The sequence below is a fragment of the Ricinus communis genome, chromosome 4, assembly GCF_019578655.1.
Source record: "Ricinus communis isolate WT05 ecotype wild-type chromosome 4, ASM1957865v1, whole genome shotgun sequence".
Classification (NCBI taxonomy): Eukaryota; Viridiplantae; Streptophyta; class Magnoliopsida; order Malpighiales; family Euphorbiaceae; genus Ricinus; species Ricinus communis.
In genome coordinates this window covers 17,544,311-17,551,175 of record NC_063259.1, presented here as the reverse complement: position 1 = coordinate 17,551,175, position 6,865 = coordinate 17,544,311, and the positions used below count along the sequence as shown (strand labels likewise).

Genomic DNA, 6,865 nt, shown 5'->3' with positions numbered 1-6,865 from the left:
CCCTAATCTGAACATGGCCATGTTGGTTTTAACACTGGCTGTGTTCCCAACACGGGCACCAAAACAGCCGTATTGGGTGCATTTGACATCAAAGAAAATGAAGCGTTAAGGAGCACGACCACAGAGAGTAACACAGGCATTAGCACGGGGACGTGTTCCAAACACGCCCATCAACACCACGGGCATCAACATGGCCATGTTCGCGGCGGCAGGACGAATTAATTAAAAGAAAGAGCAAGAGGAAAGGAAAAAAAGGACAGGGAGAACGTCCCAAACCCTAATTTTTCTCTCTCTAGGGGTCTTTTGAGCTGGAACCAAGGAAAAAGGAGACTTGCACCAAGATTTAAATCGGATTCCCTTCAAAGATTGAAGATTGGGCGAGGTTCGTTGATTTGTTTCAATTTGAGCAAGAGGAACAAGAATCGATTCAATTCGAGCATGAGGAATTGGGGCTGTTCACTCTCATCCAAGGGTGTAATCGGGTTTCTCTACCTTTACTCATTGTTGTAATTGAATTCTTGTGGGTTTTGATAATGAACATGTTTAGCTAGATTGATTAAATCCATTGGAATTTCTTTACTATGTTGGCTTAATATTATATTGTTGGATTGCTTGAGTTAGTTTTGTATTCTTCTTGCTTTCAGTATTAATAAGATAATGCATTATTCATGAGAGGTTGTGAATTGTGGTGTTTAGATTGCTTTATATGATTGAAAAGTCCATTTGGCAAATGGAATTTTGAATAGTAAGAACTGGTTAATAATCGCTTAGAGATAAGGATAACTAACTAGCCGGATTAAGAATTAACAAAGCTTAATAGAGGCAGATTAAAGCTTAATGCTAATTTAAGAATCAATCGTTAGGAAGAGATTCCAACTTTAGGTTATTAGGTTTAGGAATTCAGTTATCTCGAGAGAGAAATCGAATTCAGTTAAGAATTCGTCCACGGGTAGCATAAATGGAGTCATCAATCTTTTATCTTTTGTTTGATTGCCAACTAGTTTAGGTTCCCTTTGGGTTTGCTTTCTTGTCTTGGTTATTTCATTTATCCATTTATTCCTGCATCTCCCTTAGAACTTAGCTTGTAGCTATTAGTTAGTTTAGAAATTATTCATCATTCATTTTAGGTTAATATAACAAAGAACAAAGGAGTAACTATAGGCTTTCACTTTCCCGAGGAATACGCCCTTGATACTCGCCATTAGTGCTAGGGTTGTATTGGAGGCTAAAATACCAAAATACCAATGGGTTGAGCAAAAGTACCAGCAGTTGGCCTTGGTTGTTGAGAAAAGGATGAAGGCCTTATACCACATGCAGTTGTATTAGAAAAGGATACCAGGGCATTCAACAACAAGGTAAAGCCAGGAAAGATCAGAGCTGGTCATCAAGTATTGAAGCACATAAGACCTACTGCATTTGACCTGAGAGGGAAGTTTAGGCCGAATTATGAAGGCCTGTACTTGGTAAAGATGATTATGCCTAGTGGTGCTGCCAAAATCTCAAACCTAGAGAGGAATGAAAATTCATCGAGCCAATTGATAGGCATTATACTACACATGTTTTCATCCTCAACTGTTTACATTCTTATGCATGATTATCTCGTTTTATGCTAGAATCACCTGTCTTTTGTTTCCTTTCACGTTTCAGGTCATTTTCAAAGGACACTACCAACAATCGAGGGAAATACGCGTGATTACGAACCAGAATCCATCAAATTGGACGAGGACTAGCATCTCGAGGGTTGAGTATGACCTGGACTCCGGCCGTGCTGAATTGCCAACTAGCTGCCCTCCAAGAGTGCCTTTTGGCACGGTTTTCGTAGCCACGACTGCCTGTGGTGGCTCAGCACAGGCTTGGGCACGGCCTGGAAAAGGTCAACACAACGGAATCCTTAGGTTCAGCACAGCCTGGACTTCGCCCGTGCTGACCAGCACAGGCTTGACCACGGCCGTGCTGAAGAGACTATATAGGCAAAATTTGATTTGGTGAAAAGGGGCTCGAAATTTGTAAATTGATTCCAATATATACACTCAATTCACTTGTTTTCTAGACCTCAATTGTCGACTTTGGGAGATCAAATTCATCAATTGAAGGAAGGATTACACTTTTTTCAACATCGATTTGAAGATCAAGTCAAGATTTGGGAGCATTCAAGAGGCAAATTAGGGTTTGATATTTTGAATTGGAAAATTAGGGTTTCTCATCCAACTTGAAAGAAAAGGGTGTACATGCCTTCAATTTTCTTTTCCTTATTTGTTCTTTACTTTGCTTTAACTATGAACATGAGTAGCTAGATCTTTTGAACCCATTGGGGTCTTTATTGTTGATGGATTGTGCTTAGTTGTTAGATTTGTATTTGCCATTCATGTAATCTTCTTGCTATTCAGTAATAAAGTTTGATTCAGTTAACTTGAGACGTTGAATTAATTGTCTTTTGGGTTGTTTCTTGACATTGAGAAATTCTTGTTACAACTGGAATTTGAATAGTAAGAACTGGTAGTTAACACTTAGAGATAAGGTTAATTTACTCGCCGGATTAAGAATTAACAACTCTTAATAGATCCAAATCATGCTTAATGCTAATCTGTAATAATCTGATAGAAAGAGATTCCATTAGGCTAGTGCAGGTTTAAGAAGTCGGTGAGCTCGAGAGAGGAACCGAGTTCGATTCAGGATTTAGTCACGGGTAAGCAAGATTGGTAATTTATAAAATCAATCTTTAGAATTCCCTCACTTAGGTTCCCTTTGGGTTTGTTTCTCTTGTTGTGGTTGTCTTTCTATTGTCAGTTGCTATTAATTTATTTATTTGCATTCATAATCATTAATTAGTTAATTTAGACTTCTCACACCCTATTTCAGACTAGATAACATCGTGAACAGTAGTAACTCTAGGTTCACTCGATCTCCAGGGATACGACCTTGATACTCACTAGTGCTAGGCCGCATCGATAGGTTCACTGCCTTAGGTGTAGGTTGCATAAGTAGCCCATCTAGTTTCTGGTGCTGTTGCCGGGGAACCGTAACGATGAACTAGAGTGAATTGTTTTCGTGTTACTTTAGTCATTATTTGTTTATTTATTTATTCTTTATTTCTTATTTTATTGCTTTTATTGATTGGTGTTTGTTTGGATTGTCGGTTTCAGGTAGTTTATGACCAGGAGCTCTAACTCTGATCCCATAGAACCCTTATCTGACCAGGAGCGCTCTCTCAGATTATTAAGACGGCGTTTGGAAGCAGTTGAGGAGGAGGTCAGAGTTACAGTTCAGGTTCATAGAGCTAACGTGATGGAGAACCACAACCTCTAAGCCGATGATGATCAGAGGACGATGTACAAGTTTGCTCGACCATCTTTGGATGGGACGAAAACTAGTATAGTTAGACCTGCTGTAGCGGCCAACAATTTTGAGATAAAGGCCAATGTTATCCAGATGATCCAACAGAGCGTGCAGTTTGGAAGATTGCCCAACGAGGATCCCAATGCACATATCTCCAACTTTTTAGAGATTTGTGACACATTCAAGATAAATGGAACAACCGATGACGCCATTCGGCTGAGATTGTTTCCATTTTCCTTGAGGGACAAAGCAAAGAGATGGTTGCAATCTCTTCCACAGCAGACGATTACTACCTGGAAGGTGTTGTCCAAAAAATTTCTCTATAAGTATTTTCCTCCCGCTGAAACTGCTAAACTTAGAAATGACATATCTTCTTTTGTGCAGTTTGACGATAAAAGCATGTACGATGCATGGGAGAGGTTTAAGGACCTTTTGAGATGCTGTCCACATCACGAATTGCCAGTGTGGATACAGGTTCAGACCTTCTACAGCGGGTTGAACCTTGCGATAAGGCAGATGGTGGATGCTGCAGCAGGTGGGGTGCTAAACAGTAAGACGCCCGAGCAGGCTCAAAACTTGATAGAGGAAATGGCCATAAAAAATTATCAGTGGAAATCCTCTAGGAGCCGACTAGGAAGACAGAGAGTGGTCAACCAAGTGGATTCTACAGCAACCTTGGCAGCTCAGGTAAAGCTTCTAACCAAGAAGATTGACCAACTCTAGATGCCGGTTCATGCAGCGAACGTTAGCTGCGAGTTTTGTGGTGGCCCGCACTACAGTACGAACTGTACTGCGGGAGGTATGTTTGCTTCATCTTCTTCTACTTTTCCATCTATTTCTGCTGTGTCTTCTGATGTTAAGCTGGTTGATTATATGGGGAATGCCCCAAGGCAGTAGAACAACCCTTACAATAACATATACAACCCTGGGTGGCGCAATCATCCCAACTTCAGTTGGTGGAACAATAATACCTAGGGACCACCAGGTTTTCAGAGACTTCATCAGCAGCCGCAACAACAGCCAGCTGGGCCTGCACAAGTGATAAGCATAGTTTTACACATATTTGCTTGCATATTATTGCGTATGTTCTTAGCAATTATTGTGCTTTTATTCCCAGATCACCCGTGTTTTGTGTTCTTTTGCATTTCAGGAACATTTATAGGACCATCATCGGTGTTTAAGCAATTATAGATCAATACGTGTGGAAACGGACGAGAATTCATCAAGATCGGACAAGAGCCCGCAATGCATACATTGAGCACGGCCTGGACTCTGGCCGTGCTCAACCATTGGCTTTGATTCTTGAAATTGGCACTTTGGGCACGGTTTCCATAGACACCACGGCCTTCAGCACGGCCCGTGGTGGATAACACGGGGAGCAACACGGCCCGTGGTGGACAACACGGGGAGAAAAACGGCCGTGGTGAAACCCTACTTGGTGAGATCCACAGTTTCAGCACGGCTTGGACTTAAGCACGGCCTTGAACACGGCCGTGCTGAGTTAAATATATAAAGAGGAGAGGAGGCTAGGGTTAGAACGTCCCAAAACCCTAATTTTTCTCTCCCTAAGGGTTTTCTGAGCTGAAACCAAGGGAAAAGGAGACTTGGATCAAGGTTTCAATCAGATTTCCTTGAAGGATCGAAGATTGGGCAAGGTTCGTTGATTGATTTTCAAATCGAGCAAGAGGAACAAGAATCGATTCAATTGGAGCAAAAGGATTTAAATTTGTTTACTCTCATCCAAGGGTGTAATCGGGTTTTCTCTACCTTTGCTTATTGTTGTAATTGAATTCTTGTATATTTTGAGAATGAACATGATTAGCTAGATTGATTTAATCCATTGGGATTTCTTTACTATGTTGGCTTGATATTATATTGTTGGATTGTTCGAGTTGGTTTTGTATTCTTCTTGTTTTCAGTATTAATAAAATAATGCATTATTCATGAGACGTTGTGAATTGTGATGTTTAGATTGCTTTATGAGATTGAGAAATCCGTTTGGCAATTGGAATTTTGAATAGCAAGAACTGGTTAATAATCGCTTAGAGTTAAGAATAATTAACTAGCTGGATTAAGAATTAACAAAGCTTAATAGAGGCGGATTAAAGCTTAATGCTAATTTAAGAATCAATCGTTAGGAAGAGATTCCAACTTTAGGTTATTAGGTTTAGGAATTCGGTTATCTCGAGAGAGAAACCGAATTGATTAAGAATAAATCCACGGGTAGCATAATTAGACTCACCGATCCTTTATCTTTTGTTCGGATGCCAACTAGTTTAGATTCCCTTTGGGTTTTTCTTCTTGTCTTGATTATTTCGTTTATCAATCACTCTTGCATCTCCCTTAGGACTTAGCTTGTAGTTAATAGTTAGTTTAGAATTTATTCATCATCCATTTTAGGTTAATATAACAAAGAACAAAGGAGTAACTCTGGGCTTTCGCTTTCCCGAGGAATACGACCTTGATACTCGCCATTAGTGCTAGACTGCATCGATAGGTACACTGCCTTAGATTGTAGTTAACACGAGTAGCACCCATCAAGTTTTTGGCGCCGTTGCCGGGGAATTGTTTGAAAACTAGAGTGAAATTTGCTATTTGTTAATTTAGCCATTTTTTTCTTTCTTATTATTTTATGATTTTTATTTTTATTTGTTTATTTATTTTATTTTATTTGTACATATTTATTTAGTTTAAGTTTATGATTCAGATAGTGAATGATAAAGAGGTTCAATGCTAAACTCAAACTCTTTGTGTGACGCATTGGAAAATGGGATTAGGAACCAAGAGAGTGCTAAAAATTGGGATACCCGTGCATCTTTAGAAGCTCGGGTGGAATCATTTTGCAGGGCTACCGATCAACTCTCCATTCCTATCCTTTCATCTCAAGTTTTTTATGAATTTTGTTGTGGTTTACATTTGAGTAATGATTGTCCATTGTGCACTGATTTTAGTCCTTATTCTTATAACTGTGAACAAGTGACTTATATGGGCAATTGGCCAAGTGACTCATATGGAAGCACCTATAATCAAGAGTGGAGTTCTCATTCACCCTATGGATGGAGCTTAGATGGCCCAGAACCACCAGAATCTCAGCAACCACATCAGCAGCCTACTCTTGCACCTTCAACTCAAGATGAAGAGTTAGTGTCGGAGGAGCTGATGATGAGGTTCATTACAAGTCTTGATGATAGATTCCAATAAACAGAGAGGATACTTGAAGATCAACAAGCCTCGATTAATAACATAGAGCATCAAGTAGGCTTAATCTTCAAGTTACTAGCTGAAGAGCAATCGAGAACTCTATCAAACGCTACTGAATCCGAGGAGCATTTGAGCGCCATCACTTTGCGTTCAGGTGAGAATTTTTCTGGTTTATCTACTATGTTTGACGATGATGTTTCTGTGCAGGAAGATTTCTTGAACATGGAGATGGAACCAGAAAAGGAAGAGGCGAGCATAATTCCTCTGAAAGACTATCAACAGGAATGTACGGTTGATGATGCTGAGTTGCAGTTAGAGGAATTGTTGG

General features: G+C 39.9%; 1 non-coding gene across 1 annotated transcript; it reads right to left on the bottom strand.

Annotated features, from left to right (window-relative positions):
* Nucleotides 1–3,687: 3,687 nt before the first annotated feature.
* On the bottom strand, nt 3,688–3,794 carry LOC112534431. The gene has a single exon (XR_003078719.2). It is a non-coding gene; the product is annotated as a small nucleolar RNA R71 (small nucleolar RNA).
* Between the last annotated feature and the right edge of the window lie 3,071 nt (nt 3,795–6,865).